This window comes from Agelaius tricolor, unplaced genomic scaffold, assembly GCF_023055355.1.
Source record: "Agelaius tricolor isolate 1412-34295 unplaced genomic scaffold, bAgeTri1.0.p SCAF_25, whole genome shotgun sequence".
In the NCBI taxonomy this organism is placed as follows: Eukaryota; Metazoa; Chordata; class Aves; order Passeriformes; family Icteridae; genus Agelaius; species Agelaius tricolor.
In genome coordinates, this window is record NW_027269285.1 from 643,378 (window position 1) to 657,660 (window position 14,283).

Below are 14,283 nucleotides of genomic sequence, written 5' to 3' on the forward strand. Positions count from 1 at the left end.
GTCCGTGTCCTTGTGGAGCAGCCCGCCCCGCAGTGCCGGGCTGTGTTTGCCAGGGAGGGCAGCGGGGCACAGGCCCGGGCTGTGTTTGCCAGGGAGGGCAGCGGGGCACAGGCCCGGGCTGTGCCCGCAGTGCCGGGCTGTGTTTGCCAGGGAGGGCAGCGGGGCACAGGCCCGGGCTGTGCCCGCAGTGCCCGCGCTGCAGTTGCGGAGGGCTGCCGGCAGGTGGCGGTGCCGCCCGGCGCCGCTGTCCGAGGGCGGGCCGGGGCCGGGCGGGGCCGGGCGGGGCCGGGCGGGGCAGGGATGAGCTCCGGGCTCGCCAGAGGCGAGGGGAGTTTGGCAAGGCTGCCCCAGAAATGGGGCTGCCACTGAAATCCACAACGTATTCTATCAAAAAAATTCCTTTTCTCTGCTAACCCTCCTCTCCTGAAATTCCTGCTCTCTGTTACACTTCCCTCTGCCATCGCCAGTACTGTTCCTCTCTCTGTTCCTGTGTATTTCACGTCACCCTTATGCACCTTTAACTTTTGTTGTCTTTGTTTTACCTATTCCTTAATGCTGTTCTCATCTTGTCTCTTTACCCCTCTTATTTCTCCTCCTCAAGTCCTTTTCTGCACCAGATGATACTCAGTATTATTCTGGAGCCCGCCTTCTGCTTAACTTCAGATAAAGCAGGAAGGTGATGGGCTTTCTCAACAGAGTAGGTGTTTCTCCATGTGAGGAAAGCCACTTGTCTTTCTACCTAGGTACATTTTTTTTTTAATTGCAGCCATTTTGGTTTAAACTTTCAAAATAATTTTGTGCAAGGTAGAGCACAGAAAGCTTCAACCTTGGCAGTTGACAAGGAATATCCAGTATGATCTTGAACACTAATAAAAAAGCTCTAGCATTTTTGGTAGAAGCTCTCTGAATGTGCTGCTTCTGATCAAGACCAGCAAACAGGTGACCTGTGCTGTTCTCCAGGTCTGTTCTGTGTGTGTGGTCTATAGCACAGAGATGCACTGAGTTTTGTATCATTGCAATGGTGATTAAAAACTCTCAGACTTAGTGGGATTAACAGTGTATGGAAGCATGGCAGTTTCCTGAACTTTAAAAGTGGAGTGATCACACCCCTCTATGGCTTTAATTGACTTCTGATAGTGTGAGATGTAGTATTTTGTTCAAAAAATTACAAAAAGTATAATTGCATGTGTTTAAATTATTCTTACATGCCTGTTATTTAATTTATGGCTAGTTCAAGAGGGAAAGGACCATGGAGCTGGAAGGTACAGCTATGGCTTGTCTGGAGCTCCAGATGTCTGAGGTGCCAGCTGGGATTTGGGAGCATCAGACCAAAGGTATGGTAGATGTAATTGCTATGGAGGACAAGGATCTGTGAATTTTAGGGTTTGGAAAGTGATAGAGCATTCAATTCTCAGTAGGGTACAGACGGGGAGCGTGGTTGGTGAGGCAGGAGACATCATCACTAAATATTTTGATAGTAGTGATTCAGCTGGAGGCATGAGGAGAAGTCTGAAGGACTTTTGTACAAACTTAATCCGGTTTTCAAAGTAAAAAGGCTTTTAATAGAGTCAAAGATAACTTTATTTACTCAATATGCAAGTAATTTTCCTGCTGGTGAGGAGATATGATGCTAACAGCTATTTACTTCCTTGTAATAGTAACCCCAGTACTTCAGACATGTTTCTGTAATGACTGGACTGAAGAGTCTTTCAGCTGCAGAGCTGAGGCTTTTATGTTTTCAGCACATTATACAAATTCCATTCTCCAGCAGCATAATTTGAGACCAAAGATGTTATAGTAACCCAGATGTAGATGAGAACTCTGAAAGGGGTTTTGGGCAGAGCTTCAGTACTTTCGACCAAAATTACTGTTCCAAAAACTTCTGCTCAGAAGTCATTTGACCCTGGAGTTGTCCAGATTTATCACTCACTGACCTGCCTGACCTGAGAGTTACAGTGAGTTCTCTTCAGCTGTGCTTGAGCAGCTCTCTGCCCCTCTGCCCCCCAGCCCTGCTGGGCCTGAAGAGCTGTTCCCTAATCCCTTGGTGCTGCTGTGCTGGCAATTACTGCCCACAGAGACAAAGGTACAGTCACAGGCAGCATCCTCCCGGGTTCTGCTGTGGCAACTGGGGAGAAAATAGCAACCCCAAGTACACTGGTGCACCTGTGTTCCCAATTTCAGTCCTCCAGAATCTCTGACCATAAAGATGGTGGGTAAATGAGGCTGTGTTGTGTTCTGTAATTATTTTTGAAGAGTTTAAAAAACTCATGGTGCTCACGAGGCTGCTGACAGAGCAAGGGATAATGTGACTAAAAGGAAAGAAGTGTATTCATAGGCTTCAGTTTCTTTTACTGCAATGAGGAACCCATTTCTGTGCCAGTTCTGGTAAGTGATGAGCCATTGATAGGTGATTGCAGTAACCCCAAAACACTGCCAAAACCACTTTTGCAGCTAGTTCCAGTAGGATCTTGAGTCCATAACTTCTCCTGGGTACTCCACAGTTAGGAGTTGAGTGAAGTTAACAGTTCAAATGTTATGTGCAGGCAATTCTTGATTAAGGTGGTGAGGGTTTCACTGGAGGCTTGTTATGCAAGGGAAGGACAAACATTACAACAAGGAAAGACAGTGGGAGACTTCTGATTAATAAAGTGATATCATGCTTTACATTCTTGAAGTATAGAGAATTAATAATTTAAATCACTTCACAGACTTACCATCATCCAGTCTATGCCAGAACCAGCACTGGTGCTATACTTTTTGTTTTGTGTATACACAGCCTTGGAAACCTAAAGCTGAAATTGTGTGTGAATAATCTGGACATTACAAATATGAAAGTACCATGTCAAAAAATGGAGCAGTAGCAGTAGGTTGGTCAATGTATTTTTAGTGTTTAAGTCCACAGAGAAATGGTAAAGACCACTTTGGTTATGACCAGCCTTGGAGCCTCATGAAGAAGCTTCCTGTGTAGTGCAAATCTTTCCCTTTTATTTATTTTTGTAATTCATTTATTCATTTCAGGTTTTGGTACGGATGAGATTGTAAATTCCTGGTTTATGTAATATCCAGGATAGCATTCCACCCTTTATGTGGCCAGAGACAAATACACTTCTGATCACATTCTTGTGTCAGAAGTGTTACTGATTTCCATTCACACTCTCCACCAAAGTAAATTGAGCCCGGTGGGTACTGAATAGAATATTTCCAACCCAGGCCAGGCCTTGCTTAGCACCATTTGTCAGTAATGAAATATTCTTTAAATCATTCTTTAGCACTTTGTAAACTTCCTCACGTGGTGGGTTATGTCACAGGCATTGCCTTTTGTTTAGGGACACTTGAGCATGAGGACTTGATGCTAAACAAAAATCTCTCCTCCGTGGTGTTTGGCTCATTTTCAAATGTCATAAGGAAGTAATCTTTACTGTGATGCTATAAAGAAGAGGAATGCACGCCATTTCTGGGAGAGACAAATAATATTCTCTCATATCTTCTTTAGAGGAAAGTTTCTTATTTGTAAAAGCTTTTAACGTGGCATTATAAATTGTGCCTTCATATAAAACTTTGATAAGCTGCAAACTGAACAGGAAACACATCTTTGAGTCTTAAATACTCAATATCATGATATCTGTTCATTGTGAGAATCCCTGACCTTACACTGTAAGGATGAGCTGTTAGAGCTTTATGCTCCACAATGTCATGTCCCTCAGTGTCACCCCAAAGACAGGGATGGTTTGGGGTGAGCAGTGTCTTGGCCAGAGCAGTCCAAAGCAAGCCCCTGACCCACAGCACTGCTGGACACAGAGCTGCACTGCCCACTTGGTCTGTCCCTGTCCTGCAGCATTGCCTGCTGCTCAGAGCTGATCTGCCTCTGCTGGAGCACGAGCCAGCTGGTGCATCTTTCAACTTTTCTATTATTTGATTAATTTATCTTATACTTCTGTCAAGCCAAGTTTTATGAAATAGTGTTAACTGAAGTATCCACCAGTCATCAAGTACTCCTTTCAGCTTGTGATTAAGCAGGGCAGACACATTACTTTAAAAAAACCCTGTTCTTTGAGGACTATTTTCTGTTTTCCTCATAATTGTGTTTGATATTTAAAATAGGTTTTTAAAAGTTTAGAAGCAGAGGGAGGCATCTGTCACTTGCACCTTAGAGCTAAAGGGTGTTTGTGTTTGTCACTGGGGAGAGGTCCCTGGCATTGCTCACTTGGAGAGTCCAAGGAGGAAAGTTCTGGGACTGCTGTTTGCTGCCCTCACCTGTGGACACTGAACTTACCCCTTCTGTAACTATCAACCTGGGTGACTTTTCCCCCAGAAGAATCTGCCTTCATGTTCTGCAGGAATCCATTCTGAAAAGGATTCATTTGATTTTTGTTTTTGAATCAGCAGCTTCTGAGCCAGCTTGGTTTGGGTGCTTCCAGAATCATTCAGGCAAAAGACTTCCCAGCCCATGGAGTCCAAGCTGTGCCCAATCCCCACCTTGTCCCCAGCCCAGAGCACTGGGTGCCACATCCAGCCCTTCCTTGGGCACCTCCAGGGATGGGCACTGCAAACCTCCCTGGGCAGCCCCTGCCAATGCTTGACAGCCCTTTCTGTGAAGAAACTCCTTCTGCTGTCCAACCTGCACCTCCCCTGGCACAGCTCGAGGCTGTATCACTAGCCCATATAAAATATTTTCTTTCAGCTGCAGCTGCACAACTTCAGACTGAGTGGCCTCATTACCTTTGGGCTTCCTTCTGCTGGGGTTCAGCATCATCTGTTCAAAAAACATTGCACTTAATATCTTTTTAGTGTTACACCTTATATTTTGCACCATCTCTGGTATTCATTCTTGTTGAGAGGAGTTTAAAACTGCTGGTGTTTTGATTAATATTCTCCCCTTCTACAGAATGGATTTTAAAAGATGCAAAATTGACAATAAATTCTTGTGGCCGATGAGGTTGACTTACATTCTGCATTAAATAAAATCACACAAGATCTGGGATTTTCTCAGTCTTGCTTCAATTTCTTAGCAGTCATTTCATCTACAGAAAGTAGTCTGTGTCTCAGCTAGTGTGAAACAAGGAACAAGGAAAACTGAAAATGTGAAACAGAAATTAGTCTGGAAAATATTGTGTCATGATGGTGGGCACAGGCAAAGGTTGTATATTTTGGAGCCACCTTCCTTATACTGAGTCAGTGTGGGGAGTGACTCTTCATGCTTAAAAATAGAGTATTTTGGTTTCCACAATTGCAACTGCAACGGCTGCTTTCTCTTTTATTTTCTGTTTTTCCCTCCCATTTCTAGAGGTCACAGAAATGGTGTGTTAAACCACAGTTTACAGTACAGAATGCAGACACCTGTTGAGTCTTGGAACTTTCTCTCCCCCAAGAGCTCTGTTGAGTTTGTCCTTTTCCTAGCTGGAAGCATCTCACAGAATACATTGCAGCTTTCTGGCCAAGATTTCAAAAGTAATTCTCCGATTGCCTTTGAGGTGCTTAACTCAGGAGACCTTTAAAAGGCACACAGCAGCTCTCAGACAGGTTGAGACTCAGGGGACAAACAGCAGGAAATTGCTTATCTCCACTAGCATGGCTCTGAGGTGGGGGGTACTGACATGGTAATGATCATTTTACAACTATTTCAGAAATATGGTTTAAAAATACCGAGCTCTCCAAATCCTGCTCCCAGCTGACAGAACAGAGCCTGCAGGATGTCACAGTGACACTATGCCAGGTCTGGTTATTTCTAATTGATTAAATGCAGTGAAAAGGCATCCAGGGTTTATTATGAAATTTGAGATAGAGAGCCAGTCCCTGCACTCTAACTTCATTATCCTCATAAGCAAAGGTGCAGATTTTATAGCTGGTAATTATACAAAGAATATACACAATATGCAGGGTATTTAGCATAAAAAGTAACTTGAATGCAATCCATGTCTGGTTGAGAGAGGAACAGAACCACAAACCCTTTGATGTAACAATGAGGCTTTGAAAGGAATAGATTGGGTACAGTACTGAACCTGTAATCTGCTCACTTTATTGCACTATATGGGGAGGGCCTTATTTATTTACTACATAAAAAGTGTTTTCAATTTTATAAGTATCTGAAAGAAATCACAGCTCATAATTATGTAGCTTTGCTCCACAGAACTCTGTAACACTTGTAAGAACCTCTGGAATTCATAGGGACTGTCTGTTAAATGGGAGACACCAATCCTGCCTTCCTTCTCTATCAGATTCTGTCTTGGTCTGTACTAACAGAGGCAGTCTGGATATTGCTTATCAGGATGTTTACTTTCCATGCTGTTCTTGGCTTCTGAGCTGAAGCCACTGGAATCAAAAGCAAAGGCTCCCATGTACACTCCATGACTTCAGTAGTGTTCACCATCTTAAACCATTTCACACTACCTGGAATACTCAGAGGAGTGGCCTGTGCTCAATCATGGTTACCAGAATTAAAAGTGAAACAGTTTTGTTTTTTCAATTTTACAAAACATAGTGTTTGCAGTGGCCTGGGTGGACAAGTTCAAGAGGTGGGTGTGGTGCTGAAGGCAAATATATTCTCCATAAATCAGCTTGGAATCTGGGCCCAAAAGCATCACTTGATGTGAGGGAAAGGCAGAAAGAATTCTGAAGTTTTTTTGTCCAGTAATTAGTTGCTTTCTTTTCCCATGCTTATATGCTCTTTTGGAAAAATAAATATTAAAAATTCTGCTACTGCCTTTAGTGCTGAAGAACTGCCTTCCTTTTTTCTTGTTTTCAACTTTATCACTGTTAAATCCAGCAGTCTGTTTAAAAATGAGCTGATGGTTTGCTGGGCAGTGGTTTATACTGTGCTTATTTGTTTGTCTCACCACTGGCCTGGGTCCTTCCTTCTCCACGGTGCATTCAATTTGCTGGTTAGCCAGGGATGGGGTGATGTGTTTCCTGCAGAATTATCATCCACTGGGTAAGAACTTATTACAAGAGCCTGCCAAAACCATACACAGCTCTCATTTCTTACATCCTTTTCAAAAGGTGGCAGAGACTTGAGAAGTCACCTTTTCTGCAATGGTCATTCTACCAAATGAAGATATTAACTGCGAGGATTTCTCTGTTATGAATGTGGAGTCATTGCAGTCATCTGTCTTTCACACATGCAGCTTTGCTCTTCCATTAAAAACAAGTGGGACTTCAAAAGCAAAACCATGGGAGAAAATCGGGATCAGAGATGTTACGTTGAACAAGGACTTTGACACTTCATGGAAAAACAGAAACTGTTGGTCCTCAAAAACACTACTGGGAAGAGCAGTGGTATGTTCTTTGGGAGAATTCTCAGATTGCAATTAAGTCTTGGAAGCTGGTACATGAGAAGAAAGAAGGAAATGTCATGGTGGTGTTCAGCTTCTACTGGTCAGAGAGGTCTCTTGAGCTGCCCAACCTAATGGACAGTGTTGTAAGTCACAGGAAATTCCCCTTTATTTTCCCTTCTGCCAGGTTTCAGATTACTAATCAAAAGTAATCATCATAAAAACAAGGTGATGCAAGAACATGGTTTTGACCAAAAAAGGTGCTATTTCTGCCCTGTAAATAACATACACACTCTACATCAGCTCCTCTTGCTTTGGAGGCTGTGGTCCAAATACCCCTCGCTGCAAGAGTTGGGTGAAACATTTAGACTGAATGAAGTAATTGTTTTGCATCTTATCCTTTCAGAAATTAAATCAAAAGCTGTTATGGCTAATAATAGCACCTGCTAATTAATCTGTAACAATCCTTTGATGTGTGTACTAGGAGAGTTTATTATAGATTAACCCCTGTGACTTAACCCACTCCATAAAGCCATCACTTTCTAGAACCTGACCTTGCCAACACATATTCCTCCACATTTCTTTTTTATATTTTCAGTAAGTGACTTTTCAAGCTCCCAAGTGGTGTCCCCCATTCCAAATGTAGCTTCAAAGACCATCCTCTCTGTCACTGTGGCCAACAATGAGTTGTCTCAATCAGCAGCATGTTTTTTCACTGAATGAAAGCTAAGCTAGATGGGGTGTCCCTAGCCTGGAATTCCTATGGAAGGAGAGAAGGAAAAGCAGCACCATTGGAGTATCTGCATCCTTCACTGGTGAGCTACTGAGTCCAGTCTGGGCCTCCAGTGCACAGAGTGAATCCAGTGGAGGTGGTTGGGGCACGGTACTGCCTCATGAGGAGAGGCTGGAGGAACAGGAGAGGAGGAGCAGCCTTCCAGTGGCCTTCAGATCACTGAGGAGATGGAGCCAGGCTCTTTGCAGGGCTGGGAAGATGAGAACCAATTGAGCTGGACTTGCAGCTCCAAATCAATGAAAACTGACTAAAAATACTCTGAAGAATGTGCCATGGAAATTGTCCTTTTCAGTCGGGGAAGGTAGATGGCTGCTAGAGAAGGAGCTGTAAGCTCACAGCCCACACCCTCTGGCACCACTTCCCTGTCGGGAAGGGCAGAGGGGAGGCAATTTCACTCTCATGGAAAGTTTTGAAAATGTGATGTAATTCATGCAGACACTGAAAGTCATGCAGGCATAGGCAGGACTGGCCCAACTGTAGTGCTTAGCAAGGAGTCCTTAAAAACAACTGAGGTAGTAAAACAGTGAGTATAGATAAAGCAGAGCCATATAATTACCTGAGAAAACCCCTGTCTCCATGCAGGAAACATGGAAAGCGGGTCAGCACGCTTTGGTTTGTGTAGACTAAGGTACACTGTCCAAAGTGTGACACCTGAATGTGCAGAAACAACTGAGTAGATAAAGGCAGGTGTAAGGAAAAGAGACCCAGAGGTCACCAATAAACAGAAGCACATACATTTTACTGAAGTTGTTCCAGCAGTGCTGTGTGTTCTGGAGTAAAACACCAAAGTTTTTAGATTCAGAACTCAAATTACTTCTATATTTCAATATTCTGTTCTTCATTTTGGCCCAGAAATTTATGGGTTGTTTTTCCAAAACCAGTTCTTAAATCTCTTCTGTTACCTGTCCTTGGTTAGAGATTCTGCTGGCCTCAGCCAGTGCTCTGTGACTGAAATTGGAGTTTCTTCTTCAGACCATGATTTTGCTAAAGAAGACATTTGCAACTTTGTAGTTCACCGTTATTTTTAAATCATAAAATTCTTTTTGCACTTAGTAATCTCACAGTAATTTTTTTTTCCTGTTCTGCTGTGAAAAGCATGGATTGCAGGAGCAGAAGTACCAAACACTGTTCTATACTTTTTGCAGATCCACATGCCAGCTTTCCTTATGCTCCAAACAGGGACATCTTCAGTGTAGTGAAATGATGGCCAGGAGTGCAGGACACAGAGCCTAGCGTGTGGCAGCCACATGCAGGACACCAAGGTTTAGGCCCAGTCAACTGTTCATTGCTTTTGCTCTTTTCTTGCTGCAGTTTTGTCTTTGCTGCTGCAGCTGTGGCTGAGGATCTCAGGGGTGAGTCAGGAGTGTCAGCAATCACTTCTGCCCGAGCCAACGTGCAGCCAGGCACAACAAAGTCTGGCTATTGACTGCCTTTGGTCCTCCCTCACTTCCTCATCCCTGGGAGTTTTGGAGAGGTGACTGATGAGGGAATTCTGTTCTTTCTGCATGTCTGAGTTTGGCCTAACTGACAGCCAGCAGACAGGAAGGGATGGGTTTACTGGCACATCTCTGCAAATTTAGCACTCTCCTTAACTTTCATTTTCGCCCTCAGATGGTCAGACTGGGAAATTTTCCACCCTGCCCTGCCATCATTTGACAGTCAATCTTCCACTGGAGAGCAGGGCATGGTAAACAAAACATTGCACTTTCCACACTAAACTGCTGCTTTAAACATACCTTAAATCTGCAGAAACTGAAAAACAGTCCAGACCGGGCTGGGATCCTACTTTTATTTGCATGTTTTCAAGTACCAAGGCCTGGATCTTTTATTTTGCTTTTGGCAGAGTCATTATCCCTACTTTATCAGGAACATTTTGAAATAATAAAGAAGCCAATGAAGAAGGGGCTATAGTTACTGGTGAATATCTTAAAGTCCTTAAAGGAATAGTCAGCAATCAGAACACAAACAAAAAAAACCCCAGAGTTGCCATTGCAAAGTCTGGGGGAAGATTCAAACCAAACAAATTTTCTTTGGGGAATGAAAAACCAAACCAGTGTAAAAGAAGATGACTGACAGTAGTCAATGAGAGGAGACATTTGGGAACAGCAATAGTTATTATTGTTATTAACTGTGTCTTTGTCAGAAACCACCAGATGTGAGAGTAGCTCTAACAAATCTGAGATGCTGAGTGCTTACAGGGGTTGCAGTACTGCATTTATTGTGCTGTCACATGGAGCACTGCTGCAGAGATATCTCAGACAATAGTTACATTAGTTAGGAAAAGAGAGTCAGAAGGAGTTCACTAATGACCTATGAAATGTTGGGACAGTTGAACATCTCCCTGGGTTTCCATGAGGTTGGGAAGATCAGCCCTCCTTGTCATCAACTTTGCCTCGGTGTCGTGGTTCTTTGAAGACTCAAAATGCCCTGATCTCAGAGGAGCAACCTTGCAACCAGAGCTTGATTTGTAAATGTTTTCAGGAATATGACTGCTTGAGCTCATGCAGAATCTTGCAGATATGATGTATATTATAATATCAGACACAGAATGTGACTCACTTGGAAGGAGATTGCAGAGAGCTGATTGTTGAGGCTGCAAACCATCAGACACTCAGAAAGAAAACAAAATTTAAGTCAAGATGACAGCATTGAATAGGTCAAAGTCTGCTCTGAAAGGGCAGCTCTTTCATCAAAGTTAATGCAAGGAAAGCAACCAGTTTTTTCACTCTGATATGGCAGAGGAAGAAGTGTTTGTTCAAATGGGCAGAATTGGTTTTCTGAAGGAAAAACCTTCCAAGCCCTGTAGAATATTTGTAGAAGGAGTTCCCAGTGAGCTTGTTTAGTTAATCTCTGATCTACCTGAGGATTGAATGGTTCTCTGTTGTTCTTACTATATAGAGGGAGTTTTATTATTCATTTCAAGTGAGTAAAAAATCAGGTCCTGTTTGAGCAACTGGAGTGATTAAGCAGTTCCCTGAATGGCTGTACCTGAGCCAATCCTTTTAACAATTATCCTAAGGAAAGATGCTTCTCCTCCTCTGGTCATCCCAAATCTGATTTTTCATATCCAAGCCCTACCTGACCTTTCCTAGATTTCAGCAGTTCCAAGCCCAGGGAAGTAAGGAGGGTGAATACTAAAAGCTTAGAACCCACTGAATTCGAATAAACTTCTAAGATATGTTCTCTCTTCCAGTACTAAACATTAAGATTCCCCATGTTCTGTAGAAGAAAGAGGTTAATAAGAAAGGAAAGGATGAAAAGAGAATTTTTTAAACCCTGTTACAAGGTAGCAAATGCAAAAGAAGAATGTAAAGGCAGAATTTTCTGGCATGGCATTGAGTGGCACAGTTCTCACACATCGTTTCTGCCTGCTGATTACATCTGCCTGATGACTGGGATATTTTAAACAAAGGGATTCACCTGCTAATTCTGGTGAGAAGAAAGTCACCACATTAAAGAAAAATCCAGCTGTGAAAATTCATGAGCAGTGGATGCTAAGCAGAACAGGCTTGATAAAGCCAAGCAGATGAATGCTCAAAAAGCTCAGGTCTGTTTATCAGGAGGTTCATCTCTAGCAATCCTGGATGGGATGCATTCAGGGGATCTCGTGCATGAACACGTGTGCATAGCACTTGTTTTGCCTCTAGAAATGCTTTACACAATCATCTAATATTCATTTTCAAATAGAGAAGCTAGACACAGAGAAGAAAACACCTTGCCCAAGCTTGCCCAGTAAAAGAGTGACAGATGAGAAAAGAACATACATTTCCTCATTTCTCTGGCTGCCTTATGCCTCCTTTCTGTAGATCTTTGGTCAGCAACTGTAAATCTTTCCCTAGTTATCAATGTACCTCATTTGATTCACATTATTCAGCAGATTTATTAGTCATCTTTAATTTGTAAACAGTTGCCTTAAAGTAGCCATAGATAATATCAGAAACAAATAAGACAGGTCAAAATCCTTGTTGGGGCACTATCTGGCACCAGACTCGTGGGCTGCAGGTGCCTGCCAGCCCTGGGCACTGCTGCCAGCCCTGTCCTGAGGGGGCTCTGCCTTCCAGACTGCAGGGAGAAGCCTGGTTCTGTAAAAGGTCCATGTCCACGTGTTGTCTGAGATTGAAAATCAGCTCATCCCATCTTCCTCATCCAGCTGTCCCTCTGGTATTCCCACAGAGCATGGTGGGAATGCTTTGTACTTCAGGAAGTTGCAGTTTCCTTCCAATATTCCCAATACTTTGGAAAAGTGCCAAGGGACAAATCTCACAGGCAGCAACAGGCAGAACAGGGAGCTCTGGAGAGCAAGAAATTCTACAAATACTCTATTGAGAAAGATCCTTTAAAACTTGATAAAAAGTAAGGAAGTATGTGGAGGTGAAACTTAAAATACCTGTCCTTAGTTCTAAGCACACGGTTAAATGCTTTCCTGGCCTGTACTGTAAAACTCTACAGCTCTTTACATTTCTCTTGAAGTTGCTCGCTCTCTTCCTACAGCCATGGGTGCTGTACAGGAGGGTGCCTGGAGACTGGCCACACAGGGATAAGAGCTGTAAGAAGCCCTTCAGCATTTATTTCTTTTAATTTTAACGCGGTGTGCAAGGCTGCAAACAGTGTTTGGTGTGATACCCTGCCCTCTCCAGGAGCGCCAGCAGGAGGGAAGGCTGCAGCACACGGAGGGAAGGGATGCTGAGAGCTGCCTCCCTCCTCAGCCCGGTTGTGTAACGCTGCTCACACAGCAGCACACACCCTGCACTTCTCCAAGTGGACAGGACAGGAGTCAGGGGAATCCCCCATTGCACTATCCCTGTCCAGCCTTGCTCAGAGCTATTTTGCATAGATGCTCTGCACTATAAAATGCTTTTGCCTCCTGGGAGGGATACAGAGCCTGAGCTGGAAGGCAAGGAGCTCTGAGAGAGAGGAGTCTCTCCTGGCAGGGCTGGGACACCTCTCACAAAGCACGGTAAGAAGCACCGTGTCCAGGTGCTGTTCTGTCATTCATTTACTGCCTCTCACAGGCAAAGTAATTATATGGCAAACTGTATCTTTTTTTCTCTGTTAGGAGCAAAGTGTCAGACTCGGTCTCCTGCTCTAGTTCCAAGCTGTCCAGCTGCTCTGAAAACTTTGTCCCTCCTTTCTGCTGATTTAAAGGTTTGTGCATGTAACTGGTAACACTGGCAGTGTACCCACAGAACCCACGAGGCTGGACACAAAGCAGCTTCTTGCTCTGAGTGCCAGTGAAGGGAAATGTGAGTCTGCTCTCCTTCTTTTTGTTTTTTCTTATTTTTTCTTTTTGCTATTATCTTTCTTTTTTCATGTTATTATTTTTCATCTTTTTCCTCCTTATGCTCCTTTTCTTCCTTTTCTCCTTTTTCTCCCTGTGTATTTTTTTTATGTTTGTGTGAGGTTCCCCCTTTTTTTCTTTCTTTCCTTCTTTGTTTCTTTCTTTTCTTCCCCCTCTCCATTTCTTCTCTTTTCCCCCTGTATTTTACAAAATTGTATAGGCATCTCACTACATTTTTTATTACAGAAAAATAATTTAGATTTTTTTTTCCTATTTTGTAACTGCAGAGAAATGCTTATTCCACATTATTTCTCTCACCTGGAGAGGTGAGAGACAATCCTAACACCTTGCAGTTTCTGCACACAGTTGGATGGATTTCTCTTCTTGTGTGACTTTATAGCAGACAGTATCCTCAGAGCCCAGCATAAGTTTAACTGTTATTGTAAAAGTAATATAAATATCAAAATAAGACAATTTACAAAAGGAATATGTGACAATGTCTGTTTTCTCCTTTGTCTCTAACTTCTTGAAAACATCAGGTTTTGATTTCTGTTATGAACCAGATTCAAATGCTGAGGCTAATTGTCTCTAACCCTGCAATTTACTGGTTTGATCTTTCTCTTCTGTCACACCTTCCCTAGCACAAAATCCATCTTATGTTCAGAAATGAGCAGAAAATGTCTGTTAAAATGAATAGCATAAACTTTGTACACCCTCATGTAAATGCTATGTGTTACATTGAAATAAGTGCTACAGATCTTAGAAGCTACAGACTTCAGCCTCTCAGAATCCTGTTTGTCTCTGGCAGGTGGGTACACTGCAACATGGTGAGGTTCATATATGAGCAAGATTTTTTCATTTCTGTGTGATTAACACAGCAACACTTCACATCCCTTTTCTAAGCTTGTGGTCTGCTCTGACACCAATATTTGCTGCTTTACACG

At 43.0% G+C, this 14,283-nt stretch overlaps 1 protein-coding gene across 2 annotated transcripts in view; it reads left to right on the forward strand.

The window, feature by feature from the left end:
* The first annotated feature begins 89 nt into the window (after window positions 1-89).
* Window positions 90-14,283, forward strand: part of NOS2 (nitric oxide synthase 2) — a 30,450-nt gene continuing 16,256 nt past the window's right edge. Inside the window, exon 1 of one of the 2 annotated variants that reach the window (XM_071448185.1) lies at window positions 90-13,304. The gene's annotated coding sequence lies outside the window, so the exon portion shown is untranslated. The remainder of the gene's footprint in view (window positions 13,305-14,283) is intronic. The other variant, XM_071448186.1, reaches the window with a different exon arrangement.